This window comes from Acinonyx jubatus, chromosome A1 (assembly GCF_027475565.1).
Source record: "Acinonyx jubatus isolate Ajub_Pintada_27869175 chromosome A1, VMU_Ajub_asm_v1.0, whole genome shotgun sequence".
Lineage (NCBI taxonomy): Eukaryota > Metazoa > Chordata > Mammalia > Carnivora > Felidae > Acinonyx > Acinonyx jubatus.
This window is the reverse complement of record NC_069380.1, coordinates 143316663-143333810: the sequence shown is the minus strand read 5'-3', so window position 1 is coordinate 143333810 and position 17148 is coordinate 143316663. Positions and strand designations below refer to the sequence as shown.

Sequence of the window (17148 nt, the reverse complement as noted above, 5' to 3'; positions counted from 1 at the left end):
AACTCTAAACTAGTCATTGATGGCCACTGTTAGGGTGAGAGCCATGTAAAAATAAATAGCATAGCATTTATGCTATACAATATTATTTTGAGGAAATCATATTGTGTTTTCTTTATAAATAATCTATAACTTTTAAATAATCCTTAAATGTTGAGAAGTTTTTCACTTAAAGGCATATGAATATATCATCTGATTTGATAAATATTTATCAATATAAAAGATTTATGGTAAAAAAGGAAGGGAGGGGCTCCTGGGTGGCTCAGTCTGTTAAGCATCTGACTCTTAATTTCAGCTCAGGTCATTATGTCACATTTCATGAGTTCAGGCCCCTCATAGGGCTCGGCACTTGTGGTGTGGAGTCTGCTTGGGATTCTCTCTCTCTACCCCTCCACTGCCCTTTCAAAAATAAATAAATAAAACTAAAGAAAAAAAGAGAGAAAGAAGAGAGTCTCCTTAGGCCAGTGAGTCAGTGACAATGTTAAACAATACAAGAAAAGAACTCACATTAATTTAGCATGACAATATAACACTGGGAAACTGAACACCCTATTGATGAATGTAGCTCCAAATGAAGAATGACCTTTTGCCTTGCTCAGTAGAGGTAGGTGTTTCTCCTGCACAAATGCCAAGAGTCAGAGATAGATGAAAGATAAGAAAACTTCCAGACTGAATTAAAAGTAGAAAAAATTTCATACATTTCACAGTGGACTCATATAAGCGGAAAAGTTTGAGGGGAAGAGTTCTTAAAGTCAGTGTCCATCTAGACTTCTAGACGAGGGTGAAACCCACCGTGCATGGCTCAAAAGGGAGTCATATAAGGCCAGGTTAGGACATTGCCTCTTTGCCTTAAAGTTTTCCTTTTTTCAGTCTAGTGTGTAAGGTTTTGTGGTTGGTTGCTAGATCACAGCTTGGAGATTTGGCAAGTAATTCTAAAGAATCGTTTTGGTTCCTCTCAGTTAATGTCGAGAATTTTTTTTAAAACCTTCTTCAGGTGTTCATTAGAAACACACAAATCCAGGTGGACTCAGCTACTTAGATTTAATGTAATTTCATTTAGAACTTTGGTTAGTATCCTGAATTAATTACCCATGGCACATCAAGTTTGTCATCAAAAGCCATACTAAAGGGTAGTAAAGAAGAAGTTCGGGATCCCTTTCCAAAGTACAGCTGTCTAGTCAATAAAATGATTGTATTCAGGAAAGTGTTTGAGAGAGGTTTATAGGTTAAGCTTCCCTGGACTGATTTTTAAGAAAACAAAGGAATCTCACATTAAAAAAACAGAGAAACAAGAAAAACCCACATTAATTAAGTTCCAAGAGGGCAAGCAAACTTATTAATTAAATGTTTAGTCACATCAAACCTGACATGTTAATCTTAAGTCACATTTCTGATATGCCATGTGTAATTGCAATACATGTATTTTTATGTTTACATATAAGCCTGTATAATCAATGTGCAGAACGTATTTATATGTATTTTAAAAAAATTTTTTAATGTTTATTTATTTTTGAGACAGAGAGAGCATGAATGGGGGAGGGTCAGAGAGAGAGGGAGACACAGAATCTGAAGCAGGCTCCAGGCTCTGAGCTGTCAGCACATAGCCCGACGTGGGGCTCGAACTCACAGACCGTGAGATCATGACCTGACCCGAAGTTGGAAGCTCAGCTGACTGAGCCACCCAGGCACCCCTGTATTTTTATATTAAATGTATCATAGCTTTATATTTTAAGGGAGTTTAATGGTATTTCTTAAATTTTGTGGCTTTTTAATTTATATCGCATTGTACTTTTATGTTTACTTTGAAGTTGACAATGGATAGGAACATGTTTTTTAATTATAGCTTTTTGTGTGAAAACATAATCCACTTTATGATAATTTACTTTCCAGTTCTAAGTTAGGTAGGATTCATGGTCAGTGTCTGAACTTGAGAGATCTATTGCCCCCACCTGCCCCAAGAAGATAGAAGTTCATTTTTCTCTCATAAAAATGTCTGGGGTAATTTGAGGGCCCCACAAATGCAGAGAACCAGCCTTCTCCTTTCTTGTTGCTGTGCCAGCGTCAACACAGTCTTTATCTAATGGCCCAGTTTTACTTGTATTCCAGTCAGCTAGAAAGAAGAAAGAAGGGATAGGAATGGGCATACCCTTTTCATTGAAAGGAATGACCTGGAAGTTGTATATACCGCCAATGTTCAGATTTCTTTGGCCAGAACTTAGTCATATGCAATATCTAGCTACAGGAGAAGCTAGCAAATGTAGTCTTTAGCTATATGAATGTGTGTTCAATTGAAAATTTCTATAATTTTATAAGAGGGGAAGGAATTTGGGGAGAAAACTAGAAATGACTATTAGAAGTATATTGAAGCCTAAAACAACTGCTTTTAACTATATGGAGAGGTCTGATAAAATTCCTCATTTCTGTGTATTGGGAATTAGACATAGAAATGGGAAATGTCTTGCCAAGGTCAGACAGAATTCTGGTTTGTGGTAAAGCCCACCTAAATCCCAGTCAAGAACTTCTTCTAGTTGCTTAAAAGCACTGACTCTGAAGCTTAGGTTCCATTCCTAGTCCCTCTTTATCTGTGTGATCTTGTTAATTAATCTCTGTGTGCTTTATTGTCTACACTGATAAAATAGGGATATCAAAAATACTGATTTTGAGCATTTGATGAGTTAATATTTATAAGATACATAAAATAGTGCCTTACATATCCTAAGTGCTATGTGTGAGTTATATGCTATACTTGTTGATATTTTAGCAGATTGACCTTAAATATTTCACTTGAATATAAAAGTAGTCCAGAAAAAATTCATGAGAATTTTTAAGTTTTTGAGAGTAGTGGAGAATCAAAATTATTCTTTTAGAATCTCTTTTTAAAATTTTTTACATTTTTTTAACTTTATTTTTAAGGACAAACAGAGCACAAGTGGGGGAGGGGCAGAGAGAGAATGAGACACAGAATAGGAAGCAGGCTCCAGGCTCTGAGCTGTCTGCACAGAGCCCGGCGCGGGGCTCAAACTCCCAAACTGTGAGATTGTGACCTAAGCCGAAGTCAGATACTTAACCGACCAAGCCACCCAGGCGTCCCTTCTTAATTTTTTTAAATGTTTATTTATTTTTAAGAGACAGAAACAGAGTGTGCGTGGGGGAGGGTCAGAGAGAGAGGGAGACACAGAATCTGAAGCAGGCTGCAGGCTCTGAGCTTTCAGGGCAGAGCCCGATGTGGGGCTTGAACTCACAAACTGAGAATTCATGACCTGAGCCGAAGTCAGAGACGCAACCAACTGAGCCACCCAGGTGCCCCTCATAATTATCCTTTAATAACAAATGGCTGAGAAAGAGAGAGAAGGAAGACAAGGAAAGAAGGGAGGAAGGAAAGAAGGGAGGAAGGGAAGAAGGAAAGGAAAGGAAAGGAAAGGAAAGGAAAGGAAAGGAAAGGAAAGGAAAGGAAAGGAAAGGAAAGGAAAGGAAAGGAAAGGAAGAAGAAAGGAAGAAGAAAGGAAGAAGAAAGGAAGAAGAAAGGGAAACAAAGACCATGCAACTTGGCATTGGGGAGTTTGAATGCTAATATGAACTAAACTCTCCACTAATTAGTGATGTAACCAGAATCTGGGCATACTGTGATCTCTTTGGAGAGTTTTTAAAGAGAAAACTTCTGTTCCCTCTTTTTTTCTTTTTTTTCTTTTTTCTTTTTTGAAGAAAAATCTCAGTGTCTTCTTTTTATTTCCATATGGAAAACTGAACTGAAGCATCTCTAGCATCTCAGGTCTGATGTTAAGGTATGTGGTATGTGCATTGAATTGACAAGAATGCAAAGAAGTAGAATTCTTGCACAAATTCTCCTTTTATCAGTGCTTTATCTCCTATCAGCTTTTATATTTTGCGTTAAACTCTACTTTCTCTGGTATTAGACCAGTTTTTTTTTTTTGGTTAACATCTACTTAATATATCTTTTTTCTTTTTACTTTCAAATTTTCTGTATCCTTATATTTAAGACTTGTTTCTTACTATTGACATTTACAGTTGACCCTTGAGTAACCCTCCCCCGCATAGTTGAAAATCTGCATGTAACTTTTGATCCCCCCAAAATTTGACTACTAATAGTTAGGACTAATAGTCTGCTGTTTACCAGAAGCCTTATAATAACATAAATAGTAAATTAACACAGATTTTGTATATGTATTATTTACTGTATTCTTATAATAAAGCTTAGAGAAAAAATATTAAAAATCATAAGCAAGAAGAAATACATTTACAGTACTGTACTGTAAAAATCTGCATGTAAGTGGATCCATGCAGTTCAAACTTGTGTTATTCAAGGGTCAACTGTAGTTGGATCATTAAAAGATCTACTTTTATAATTTTTTATTTTAATCAGAGTATTTATTTATATTTAATGTAATATTTGAGTTTAAATCTACCATGTTACTATTTTCTTTTCATTCTGGCCATTTTGTTACTTGTTCTTTTTTTGCTTGTTTTATTTCAGTTTGATTAGTTTTTCTTGTGGCATTTCTTCTCCTATTTCCTATCATTAGCTTGTTATATTTAAGTCTTTACCTTTTTCTTTTCATGGTTACCCAAAAGTCTACACTGTCTATCTTGGATTTATTAAAGTATGATATTAAGTAGTATTATTACAACTTCCTGGGCTGTGAAAGAATCTTCCACTTTACTACATTTAACAATCCCTTCCCCCAATTCAAATGTTGTTGTGTATTTTGATTTTATACATATTTTAAACTCCAGTAGGCATCACTATTATCACTGTTTTTATAGAAGACATTCTGTGGATATACTGGTGATATATTCTTTTAGTTTTTGTTTGCTTGAGAAATGTCTGTTTTGGGACACCTGACTGGCTCAGTTGATTAAATGTCTGACTTCAGCTCAGGTCATGATTTTGCAGTTCATGATTTTGAGTGCCACCTTGGGCTCTATGCTGACAGTTTGGAGTCTGGAGCTTACTTCAGATTCTGTGTCTCCCTTTCTCTCTGTCCCTCCCTTGCTTGCTTTCAGTCTCTCGTTCTCTCAAAAATACACGAAACATTAAAAAATATCTATTTCACCTTTTCTTATGAAGAGTGTTTTTGCTGGGTATGGATTTCTAGGTTGACAGTTTTCTTTCAGTGTGTTATAGATATCATTGGAGTATATGCTGGCTTTCATTGTTCATCTTTAGGTTTCTGCAGTCAGTATACTTGCACCTAGTTTTATTTCTGGCTGCTTTTAAAAGTGTTTTGCTTTTATTTTCATCGTTTTTTATTGGTTTAATTGTTTTTATCAGTTTTTACTATTAGCTATTGTTTATTATTAGCTGTTGTTTTCTTTGTATTTCCCCTGTTTGCAGTTTGTAGTGCTTTTTAAATCTGGGGCTTAATGTCTTTAATCACTTTTGGAACTTTTTCACCAATTGCATCCCCATATACTGCTTCTACCTCTATTTTTTTAATCCTTTCATTCTGGGGCTCCACATTCCTGTATGCTAGATATTTTACCCTATACCAAATATCACTTTTACTCTTTTCTTTCTTCCATATTTTAGTTTGGATATTTTCTTCTCACCTAGTTTATGGTTCACTAATTTTTTTCAGCTGTTGCAAACTATTAAGCAAAATAGCCCATTCACTATTTTTTTTAAATTTTTTAAAATATTTATTTATTTTTGAGAGAGAGAGAAAGAGAGAGAAGATGAGCGGGGGAGGGGCAGAGAGAGACAAAAGACACAGAATCCAAAGCAGGCTCCAGGCTCTGTGCTGGCACCACAGAGCTCAACGCAGGGCTCCAACTCATGAGTCGTGAGATCATGACTTGAGCCAAAGTTGGACGCTCAACCAACTGAGCCACCTGGGTGCCCCTCCACTAAATTCTTTAAAAAAAAAAAGTTTATTTATTTATTTTGAGGGTAGGAGGGGTAGAGAGAGAGGGAGAGGGAGAGACAGAATTTCAAGCAGGCTCCACACTGTCACTACAGAGCCTGATGCAGAGCTTGAACTCACAAACGGCAAGATCATGACCTGAGCCGAAGTCTGATGCTTACTTGACTGAGCTACCCAGGCACCTCATCCATAAATTCTTAAATTCAGTGATTGTATTTTTAGTCCTGTATTTTTTAGATGTTTTTATTCCTCCTTTTTGCTGATGTCCTCAATATTGTTGCTTAATTTATTGGTCACATTAAGCAAAATAGTTGTTTTTAATGTTTATTTATTCTGAGATACAGTGCAAGCCAGGGAGGGGCAGGGCGGTGGGTGGAAAGAGAGGGAATCCCAAGCAGCCTCTGTGGTGTCAGCACAGAGCCCAGTACTGGGATTAAAGTCACAAACTTGAGATCATGACCTAAGCTGAAATGCAGTCAGATGCTTAACTGACTGAGCCACCTAGGCACCTGGAGCAAAATAGTTTTTAAGCTCACATCTGAAATCCCCATTTTCTGAATCCATAGTTGATCTGGTTTCTGTTTTGTTTTTCTTGTCTTCCAGATACTTGGTATTATTGTCTTCTTATATACCTGGGTATTTTTTTTATTGTGTCCTATATGCTGTATATGAAAAATAGTATAGAAAACTTGAGAATCTTCAATGATATTTCAAAGAAGATTTATTTTTCCTTCTGGCAGGCAGCAAGTTTAGGGGCACTACCAATTCCAGATCATTGTAAACCAACCAACGGAGTGAAATGATTTCATATGGCTTTATCTCCTGTGAGTGATGATCTGTATCTAGATTTATACTTCTTACTGCAGGGTATAATCCTTTGAGTTCCTAACCCATGCCAAGTTTTATATTCTCCTTGATAGGCTTTGAATGTTAATTTTTATGCCCCAGCACTATAAATTTATTAAAAACTCTGCTCTCCTTTTTGGCCTCTCAACCATGTTTTTGATGTTGACAGAAGCCTTGAGCACAAAATTGCCTTCAAGTGTCTCTCTGAGTTGACTTCCTTTCCTAATCATGATTTGTTTACTACCTCACTAGCCTCTGGTGCCTTAAAAGATTTTTTTTTAATATTCCATCCAACTTTTTAAGGCATGCTTTTGGTAGGATTGGTCTAGAGTACCTAGTTTGTTAATCTGGAAGTGCAGCTCTCCAAAGAGTGTATTTTAATAATGATGATGAGTGTGATAATGATAGCTAGTACTTTACTGAGCACTTATGTGCAAGGTATGGTTTTCATGCATTATTTTATTTAACCTTTATAGTACTTAATATAAAGCAACTAATTGTTATTCCCGTTATTACATATGAGGAAACGGATTTAAAGAGCCAGTGTGCACGGTTAATATATGGCAAAATGGTTTTGAACCTAAGGCAGTTTAACTCTAGAAACCACAGTCTGAATCAGTGCTTTATATTACAAAGTACATATGCCACCTAACTAAATCCATGATAATAGTGAGTCCATGATTTATAATTTCAGGCATATCTGTAATTGTGTATTATCCCTAATCCCATATGATTAGGGATTCTAGCTTTTTAAATTTTATTACCAAGTTTTTATGTAACCTTTAAGCCATTCAGTGTATATATATCTCCCTTTAGCATTAACACAGAGGTTCTCAAACTGGCTCAGTTTACAGATCCTAGTATCTTGGTTATTTCTTTATTCAGCCCTTTGGCAAAAATAAACAAAACCATAACAGTTCTGTTATATAGTTAGGTCCAAACAACTAAATAAGTGTTTATGATCTAATAATTTAATAGCCATTAAAAAATAGACATAAATTAAAAGAAAAAAGGTATTTTAATTTCTTTTTAAAATAGTCATAATTACTTACAGGATCTGAGCACCTGTTAGGCACTGTACAACTTTTCAAATCTTGGCATCAGATTGGATACCACCACCCTCATATCCTGTTTCACACTGATTTTCATACAGTCTAATGTCAGAAATGGGAATTGGCTTACGCTACTAGTTCACATAATATTTAACATACATTGAGTATTCCTGGGTTTCCCTCAAAAATGTAAGATATTCCATGGTGCAAGTTTTTGGGACGTCGCATTGACACATTTATGTTTAGAAGTTGTAAGTCTGAAAAAGCTCCTTAGCCCCCAGATTTTGGAGTCAGGGAATATGCCTTTATCTTCTAGATGAGAATCCAAGCATTGCAGGTATTAGTAAAGTATTCAGTCTAGTTTTTGGTAAAGGTAATTACATATTAAAACATTTAAGGGGTTCCTGGTTGGCTCAGTCAGTTAGGTGTCTGTCTTCAGCTTGGGTCATGATCTCACAGTTCATGAATTTGAGCCCCATATTGGGCTCTGTGCTGACAGCTCAGAGCCTGGAGCCTGATTCAGATTCTGTCCCTCCCGCTCTCTCTGCCCGTCCCGTTTGTGCTCTGTATCTCTCTCTTTCAAAAGTAAATAAACATTAAAAAAATATTAAAACATTTATAAGAATGCTTTTGGAAACAATCTTTTGATAATCTTACTAATGGCCTACAATAGAGGTGACTTGGGTGGCTCAGTCGGTTGAGCGTCCAACTTCGGCTCAGGTCATGATCTCGTGGTTCATGGATTCGAGCCCTGCATTGAGCTCTGTGCTGACAGCTCGGAGCCTGGAGCCTGCTTCGGATTCTGTGTCACCCTCTTTCTCTCTGCTCCTCCCCGGCTCACACTCTGTCTCTCTCTCAAAAATAAATAAAGAATAAAAAAAGAATAATAATGGCCTCCAATACATTTGTTTATAATGTTTGGGAATAATGAGCAAAGGAATTTCTTAGGCTACTCAGAGCAGTCTGTTTTACATATGCCAGGTAGATGTCCATGAAGTACAAGACTGTACTTAAAAAATTTTTTTTAAATAATTAAATGATTGACCTTTGAAGGTGCCTTTATTTCTTGGGGAGTGGGAGGAAGAGGCTGTCATTATGGCTATTTGTCTTGTTCCTTATTCTTGGGGACACAGGCTACCAGGTCATAGAGGTGACAGGGATGATAATAGTGTATATGTTGCATTCATGTACTGAAAAGCAACTATGTGACAGTCTATGATGGTGGTATTGTCTTGTTAGGATGTTGTTTTATATTTACTAGAGATGAGGCAAACTAAAAGAGGAAAAGTGTAGAAGTCCAATTTCCACTTATGGCTGTGATCTTGGACAAGTCACTTTACTTCTATAAAATGAAGGTATTTCTACGTACCTCTTATATGAACTCTGAAGTTCCTTTTCAGCTCTAAAATACATTGAGCCTACAGTTCATCTGAAGCTTTTGCTATATTCTTTACTATAATAGGCCATTCCTTTACTGCTAGAATTTATTTGTAAATTTGTAAATCTAATGTAAATAAGCTACCTTCTTAATGACCATTTAAATCTTCCTCCTAGATTCATCCATGGTGCCATAATGTTTACTGACATGCCTTCCTGTGATGTGGTTTTTAATTGGAAAGCACATCTTATAAGAGAATTATAGTCTCCAAATGGGATAATTCCTGTGGTTTAAAAGTTGCCACAAAGGAATTCACTGGCATTAGAAACCAGAACAGATTTACTCCTCAATACTTGTCCTCGAGGCTCTAAAATGTTACTATAAACTCAAAACATGTCTATAGTTACCCAGATTTATTTTCAGGTTAATTGGTGATTCAGTATTTTCCTGAAAACCCATTAATTAATATCCTTTAGAAAGTACATATGTACTGAGCCATCAAAATGATGTGAGAAATTGAATACATTTTTCTTAAAATGTCTCAAATGATATTACGTGCAGAGATTTGTAGTTGATTTTCCCAAATTGATGTTTTTCTATTATTTTTTTTAATTGAAAAAATTTATTTTTTATTATGCAACTCCTCAGTTTTATTGGGGTGGGAGAGTTAGAAAGCACAGAAAAGTGCAAAAGTTTACTTTAAATTAGAAAAATTGTCATGACCATTTAAAAACTAAGTTCACATTTTTTTTCTGAAGGCATTTTTCATTTGTAATGTTATTAAAATTTAAGTCCCTTTTAGTTTGTTAGAGCTCTAATAGGAAAAGACAGCCAGGAAAATAGGGAGTATTCTACTTGTAGGACTTCCTTACAGATACTATTATTGAATATTTTAATTTATGGGGCGCCTGAATGGCTCAGTCGGTTAAGTGTCAGACTTTGAGTCAGGTCATAGTCTCACGGTTCACAAGTTTGAGCCTGGCCTTGGGCTCTGTGCTGACAGCTCAGAACCTGGGACCTGCTTCAGATTCTGTTTTCCTCTCTGTCTCTCTGCCCCTCCCCCGCTGATGCTCTTTCTGTCTCCCTTTCACAAAAATAAAATAAAAACGTTAAAAAAATTTTAAAATATATTTTAGTTCACTTTATTTACCTTTATCTTTAAAAAAGAAACTGAGTCTTTCATCTACCTAATTGAACTTGTATTTGACTTTTTAAAAAATACGTAATTCAACATTAGTTACATAAATAAAACCAAGTTTATATTTAAGTTAAAAAATGAAAGGTACACACATCTAGAGACGTAAGTAGACAGCAGCTTGTTAGGGAAAATATAACAGAGTTTTCAATCATTGTGAGTTAAATACAGCATAGTAGGTCAGTGTTGTAAGAAGGATTAGTTCCATGCTAATTTGTTTTTGTTTGTTTTGATTTCTTTCTGCAATGGCCTTTTAAGGAAACTAGCCCAGATGCTATTAGACAGCTCCAAAATGTATTGTTGCTCCCTGCACTTCTACCCTAAAGCCTCACTAAAGCCATCCCTCACCAAAAAAAGAAATTAAAGAAAAAAATAAAATCAACAAAGTTTGTTTAAAATCCACAAGCCAATGCCTCAAAGCTTAATTTGTGGCAGAAACCAAGTGAATGCCATTATCTATCTTTGGTATAATTGGACAAGTAATAAGAAGACAAAAATCATGTTACATAAAAGCTAAGTAGAAACGGGTATGTTTGCTCTACAAAAGAAACCTAAGTCCTCTAGCTTGTTCCGTGTAGGAACTCTCCGGAGTAGCCACTGCATAGAAATATGTCTTATAATAATGAATGAAAGGAACTGAACTGATTTGCAGTGAAGAAGAGGAGAAAAACATATGATAGCTGTCTTCACAAGTCCTTTAGGATTATCGTGTATAAGAGCAATAACTGCAAAGGACAGAATTTTCAGGGTGATATAATTTGGCTTATAACATGGAACAACTTAATGGTCTGTTTATGGGCATGGATATGTCCAAATATGATAGATTTCTTTAGGGGGAATTGGTAAGGCAATGACCTAAGATTAATTCTGACTTTAAGATTCTACCTGAGACTTTCCTCCAATAGTAGTACATTAAGATGCTTTAATGATGGGCAATGTAATATTTTTGAAAGATTTTTTAATAATATTTTACTTCACATTTTCTGTGGGTTACCCTGCGGGAAAACTAGTGAAGTGGGTACAATTTCCAGGCTCTTCTGCTTTCTCAGCCAGGTGCCCTGTACAGGGAACAATGTACATACCTGTACATCCATACACAGCATCTCTGTTGAGTGGTCAATGTACTTAGGTCATTTCTTTGTAGACTGATTGCTGGTGTAATGTGATCTTGTTAATGTCTCTGATTGTTAGAGTAATTCACAAAAATAAGTATCATTACTCAAAGGTTTGCTTTCTCTGAATGAAAAGTTACAAAATTCGCCTGACTTTAGATAACTGGAAGATTTAATTTTAAAGAACTCTGGCATTAATTCATTTTACTAATGAACAAAAAAATATTAATTGAGCCACTATGTTTGATTATAATTATAACACCAATTATATTATTAATATTAGAAGTAGTTGCAGGGACTTCCCTGCAGGTATGTGTACATGAAAAAAATATATATATTTAATATATATAAATAAGCCTATAACTTCATTTAGGTAAAATGAATATACAAAAAACTGAACGTATGTAATATATAAAATTTAATTAATTTGGACATATGCATACACCTTTGATCACTGCAGTTAAGGTAATAAACATATACCTCACCTTCAAAAGTTTCCTTGTGTCCCTTTGTTAGTAAGAAAATTTAACATGAGATCTGCCTACTCTTAACAAATTGTTACATGCACAATACTGTATCAGTAACTATAGGGGCTATGTTATATAGCAGATCTCTAGATTTATTCGTCTTGCATGATGGCAACTTTTTTTTTTTACATTATGAAATTTATTGTCAAATTGGTTTCCAGACAACACCCAGTGCTCATCCCAACAGGTGCCCTCCTCAATACCCATCACCCACCCACCCCTCCCTCCCACCCCCCATAAACCCTCAGTTTGTTCTCAGTTTTTAGGAGTCTCTTATGTTTTGTCGCCATCCCTCTCTAACCATTTTTTTTCTTCCCCTCCCCCATGGTCTTCTGTTAACTTTCTCAGGATCCACATAGGAGTGAAAACATATGGAATCTGTCCTTCTCTGTATGACTTATTTTACTTAGCATAACACTCTCCAGTTCCATCCATGTTGCTACAAAAGGCCATATTTCATTCTTTTTCATTGCCACGTAGTATTCCATTGTGTATATAAACCACAATTTCTTTATCCATTCATCAGTTGATGGACATTTAGGCTCTTTCCATAATTTAGCTATTGTTGAGAGTGCTGCTATAAACATTGATGCACAAGTGCCCCTATGCATCAGTACTCCTGTATCCCTTGGGTAAATTCCTAGCAGTGCTACTGCTGGGTCATAGGGTAGGTCTATTTTTAATTTTTTGAGGAACCTCCACACTGTTTTCCAGAGTGGCTGCCCCAGTTTGCATTCCCACCAACAGTGCAAGAGGGTTTCCGTTTCTCCACATCCTCTCCAGCATCTATAGTCTCCTGTTTTGTTCATTTTAGCCACTCTGACTGGTGTGAGGTGATATCTGAGTGTGGTTTTGATTTGTATTTCCCTGATGAGGAGCAACGTGGAGCATCTTTTCATGTGTCTGTTGGCCAACATGATGGTAACTTTATAGAACATCTCCCCATTTCCTCCTCCCTCCATCACCTGACAACCATCGTTCTGTTTTGTACTTCTATAAGTTTGGCTAGTTTAGATACTTCATTACATTAAGTATCCACTTACAGTGGAGTTGTGCAGTATATGTCATTCTGTGACTGACTTATTTCGTATAATTTCCTCTGGCTCTAGCAATTTTATCACAAATAGTAGGTTTTCCTTTTTTTTTTTTTAAGGCTGATTGATATTTCAGTGTACATATATACCACATTTGTCTTTATCTTTACATCTGTCAGTGGACATGTGGGTTATTTCCATATCTTGGCTGTTTTGAATAATGCTGCAGTGAACCCGGGAGTACCTATTTTTTTCATATCCTGATTTCAATTCTTTTGGATGTGTACCCAGAAGTGGTATTGCTGTGTCGTATGAGTTTTAATATATTTAGAAACCACCGTATTGTTTTCCATAGGAGCTGCACCCTTTTACATTCCCACTAACAGTGTAAAATGGTTTCCGTTTCTCCACAACATTGTCAGCAATGTTTTGTTTTGCTTTGTTTGTTTCGTTTTGTTTTTTGATGATAGCCATCCTGACAGGTGTGAGGTGATATTTTATTAGTTTTGATTTGCATTTCCCTGATTATGAACACCTTTTCATATGTCCATTGGCCACTGACTATGTCTTTGGAGAAATGTTTATTCAAGTTCTTTACACGTTGTTTTATTCAGGGTTTTGGGCTATTGAGTTGTAGAAGTTACCTATTTTGGAATGTAACCCCTTATGATTTATGGCTTGCAAATACTTTATCCTGTTCCATAGGTTGCCTTGCCCCTCTTTTGATTATTTCTTTTGCTGAGAAGAAGCTTTTTTAGTTTGATGTGGTCCCATTTGTCTATTTTTGCTTTTATTGCCTAAAATTTTGATGTCATATCTATGAAATCATTGTCAAGAACAATGTCATGAAGCTTTTCCTTTATGTTTTCTTCTGGGAGTCTTATAGTTTGACTTCTTTTGTATATGTTTTTAATCCATTTTGAGTTGATTTTTGTGTATGGTGGTCAATAGGGACCAACTTCATTCTTGAGCATATAAATACCCAGTTTTCCCAGCATCGTTTGTTGAGGAGACAGGTATTTCCCTGTGGTGTATTCTTGGCACCCTTGTTGAAGATCAGTTGACTGTATATAGATGAGTTTATTTCTGGGTTCTCTGTTGTGTTACATTGCTCTGTATATCTGTCTTTGTGTTAGTACTATACTGTTTTAATTACTCTAGTTTTGTAATATATTTTGATATCATGATATCATGATATCCAGGTTTGCTATTTTTTGCTCAAGATTGCTTTGTCTATTTGGGGTCTTTTGTGGTTCCATATGCATTTTAAGATTATCTTTTCTATTTGTGTAAGAAATCCCATTGAAAATTGATGAGAATAGCATTGAATCTGTAGAACACTGGGCTTTTGTGGACATTTTAGTAACATTAACTCTTTGGGATATCTTCCAATTTATTTGTGTCTTTAATTTCTTTCACCAATATTTGTAGTTTAAATGTACAAGTCTTTCACCTACTTGTTAAGTTTATTTCTATATCTTTTACTCTTTATGAAGTCATCATAAATTAAATTCTTAATTTCCTTTCTGAATAAGTCATTGTTAGTATACAGAAATTCAATTTAATTTTGTATGTTGGTTTTGTATCCTGCAACTTTACTGACTTGTTTTAATAGTTCTAGCAGTTTTTTTTGTGGCGTCTTTAAGGTTTGCTATATATGATCATGCCATTTACAAACAGATAATTTTACTTGATCATTTCCAATGTGTTTGACTTTTATTTATTGCCTGATTGCTCTAGCTGGGGCTTCCAGTACTATGATGAATAAAAGTGGTGAGAGGGGGTATCTCTGTCTTGTTCCTGACCTTGAAGAAAAAAACTTCAATTTTTTCACCTTTGGGTATGATGTTAGCTGTGGGCTTGTCATATGTGGCATTTATTATGTTGAGGTCCATTCCTTCTTTACCTAGTTTGTTAAGCTTGCTTTTATCATGAAAGAGTACTGAATTTTGTTAATTGCTTTTATGTATCTATGGAGATGATCATGTGATTTTCTTTCCTTCATGACGTTAATATAGTATATCACACTTACTGATTTGCATATGTGAAACAATCCTTATACCCCATGGAATAATCCACTTGATCATGGTGTATGATTTTTTTAGTGTGCTGTTAAATTTGGTTTGCTACTATTTTGTTGAGGATTTTTGCACCTATGTTTATCAGGAATATTGGCCTGTGGTTTTCTTTTTTGTGGTGTCTTTGTGTGGCATTGGTATCAGGTTAATGCTGGCTTTGTAAAATGAGTTTTGAAGTGTTCCCTCCTCTTAAATATTTTAGAAAAATATGAGATATTAGCATCAATTCTTTAAATGTTTGGTAGAATTCACCAGTGAAGCCATCTGGTCCTGGGTTTTTCTTTGTTGAGAGAGTTTTAATTACTTAGATTCAAACTCCTTACAGACCTATTAGTCTATTCAGATTTTCTATTTCTTCATGATTCAGTTTTGATAGATTGTATGTTTCCAGGAATTTCTTCTAGATTATCCAATATATTGGCATATAATTGTTCATAGTAGCCTCTTACGATCATTTTATTTCTGTGACATTGGTTATAATGTCTCATCATTCATTTCTAATTTTATTTATATGAATCTTCTCTCTTTTTCTCTTAGTCTAGGTATAAGTTTGTCTATTTTGTTTATCTTTTCAAAAAACCAAGTCTTAATTTTGCTGATTTTTTAAATTGTCTTTCTAATCACTATTTCATTTATTTGTCCTCTAACCATTATTATTTCCTACTTTTGCTGATTTTTGGTTTGGTTTGTTCTTCTTTTTTAATTACTGTAAGGGTTATGTTAAGTTGTTTGAGTTGTTTTTTTTTCTTAATGTAAGTACTTATTGCTATAGAATTCTCTGTTAGGACTGCTTGTCCCACATCCCATAAGTTTTGATATGTTTTATTTTCATTTTTGTCTCAAGATATTTATTTATTTTAGTTGTTTTTTTAACATTTGTAATCTCTTTATTCCTTCATATAAAAGAAAATTAAGCATTGACTAGAATAATAATACTCTAATATTTGACAGAGTTTCTGGCGTATGACTCAAAGGCTTCTGTAACAAATAAGGTGGCATATGGTAGTATACCATTTTTGTAGTGGGAGCATGTCAATCTCCAGAATTAAAGTATTGCAAATAGCAAAAATTTCAAATGCTAGAAAAATTTGGGTAAGGTTGTAATGAGAGAAAATCAGGAAAGGCAATTATGATTGCTTCTGATCTGTATTTTGTTCAAAGGCATTTTTTATCAGCCAATGAAGTTTTAAATATTTTATTTTAAAGTAATCTCTACACCTAATATGAGGCTCAAACAGACAACCCCAAGAGCAAGTTTTGCATACTCCACTGACTGAGCCAGCCAGGTGCCCCTCAAGATATTTCTTGATTTCCCTTTGGATTCTTTGGTCGCTTAAGAGTGAATTGTTGAATTTTTTATATCTGTAAATTTTCCAGTTTTCCTCCTGTTTTGATTCTAGTTTCGTACCATTGTGGATGGAAATAATACTTGCTATGATTTCATTCTTTTAAATTTCGTTAATACTTGTTTTCTAGCCAGCATATGATCTCTCCTGGAGAATATTCCATGTGCATTTGAGAAGAATGTGTATTCTGATGCTGTTGGATAGATTGTTCTGTATATGTTTATTAGGCCTATTTGATTTATAGTGTTATTCATGTCTGCTGTTTCCATATTGATTCTCTGTCTGCATGATCTATCCATTGATGAAAGTGGAGTATTCAAGTTCCTTTCTATTATTGTCTTGCTGTCTATTTCTCTTTTCACTTTTATTAATATTTGCTTTATATATTTTTGCTCCAGTATTCAATGCATGTATATTTGCAATTGTTATATTTTATTGATGAATCGACCCATCTGCATTATACAGTGACCTTCTTTGTTCTTTTTTTTAATTGAAGTATAATTGACACAGACTATCCTGTTAGTTTTAGTTGTACATCATAGTGATTCGATAATTTTATATATCACAAATGATCCCCACAATAAGTCTAGCTACCATCTGTCACCAGTTATTACAATATTATTGACTATATTCCCTATGCTGTACATTACTTCCTCCTTATTTATTTTGTACCTGAAGTTTGTATGTCTTAATCTTTTTCA

The 17148-nt window shown here is 35.0% G+C and overlaps 1 protein-coding gene across 13 annotated transcripts in view; it reads left to right on the top strand.

The window, feature by feature from the left end:
• SSBP2 (single stranded DNA binding protein 2) overlaps positions 1 to 17148 on the top strand; it is a 309255-nt gene that overhangs the window by 149861 nt on the left and 142246 nt on the right. The window lies entirely within an intron of this gene.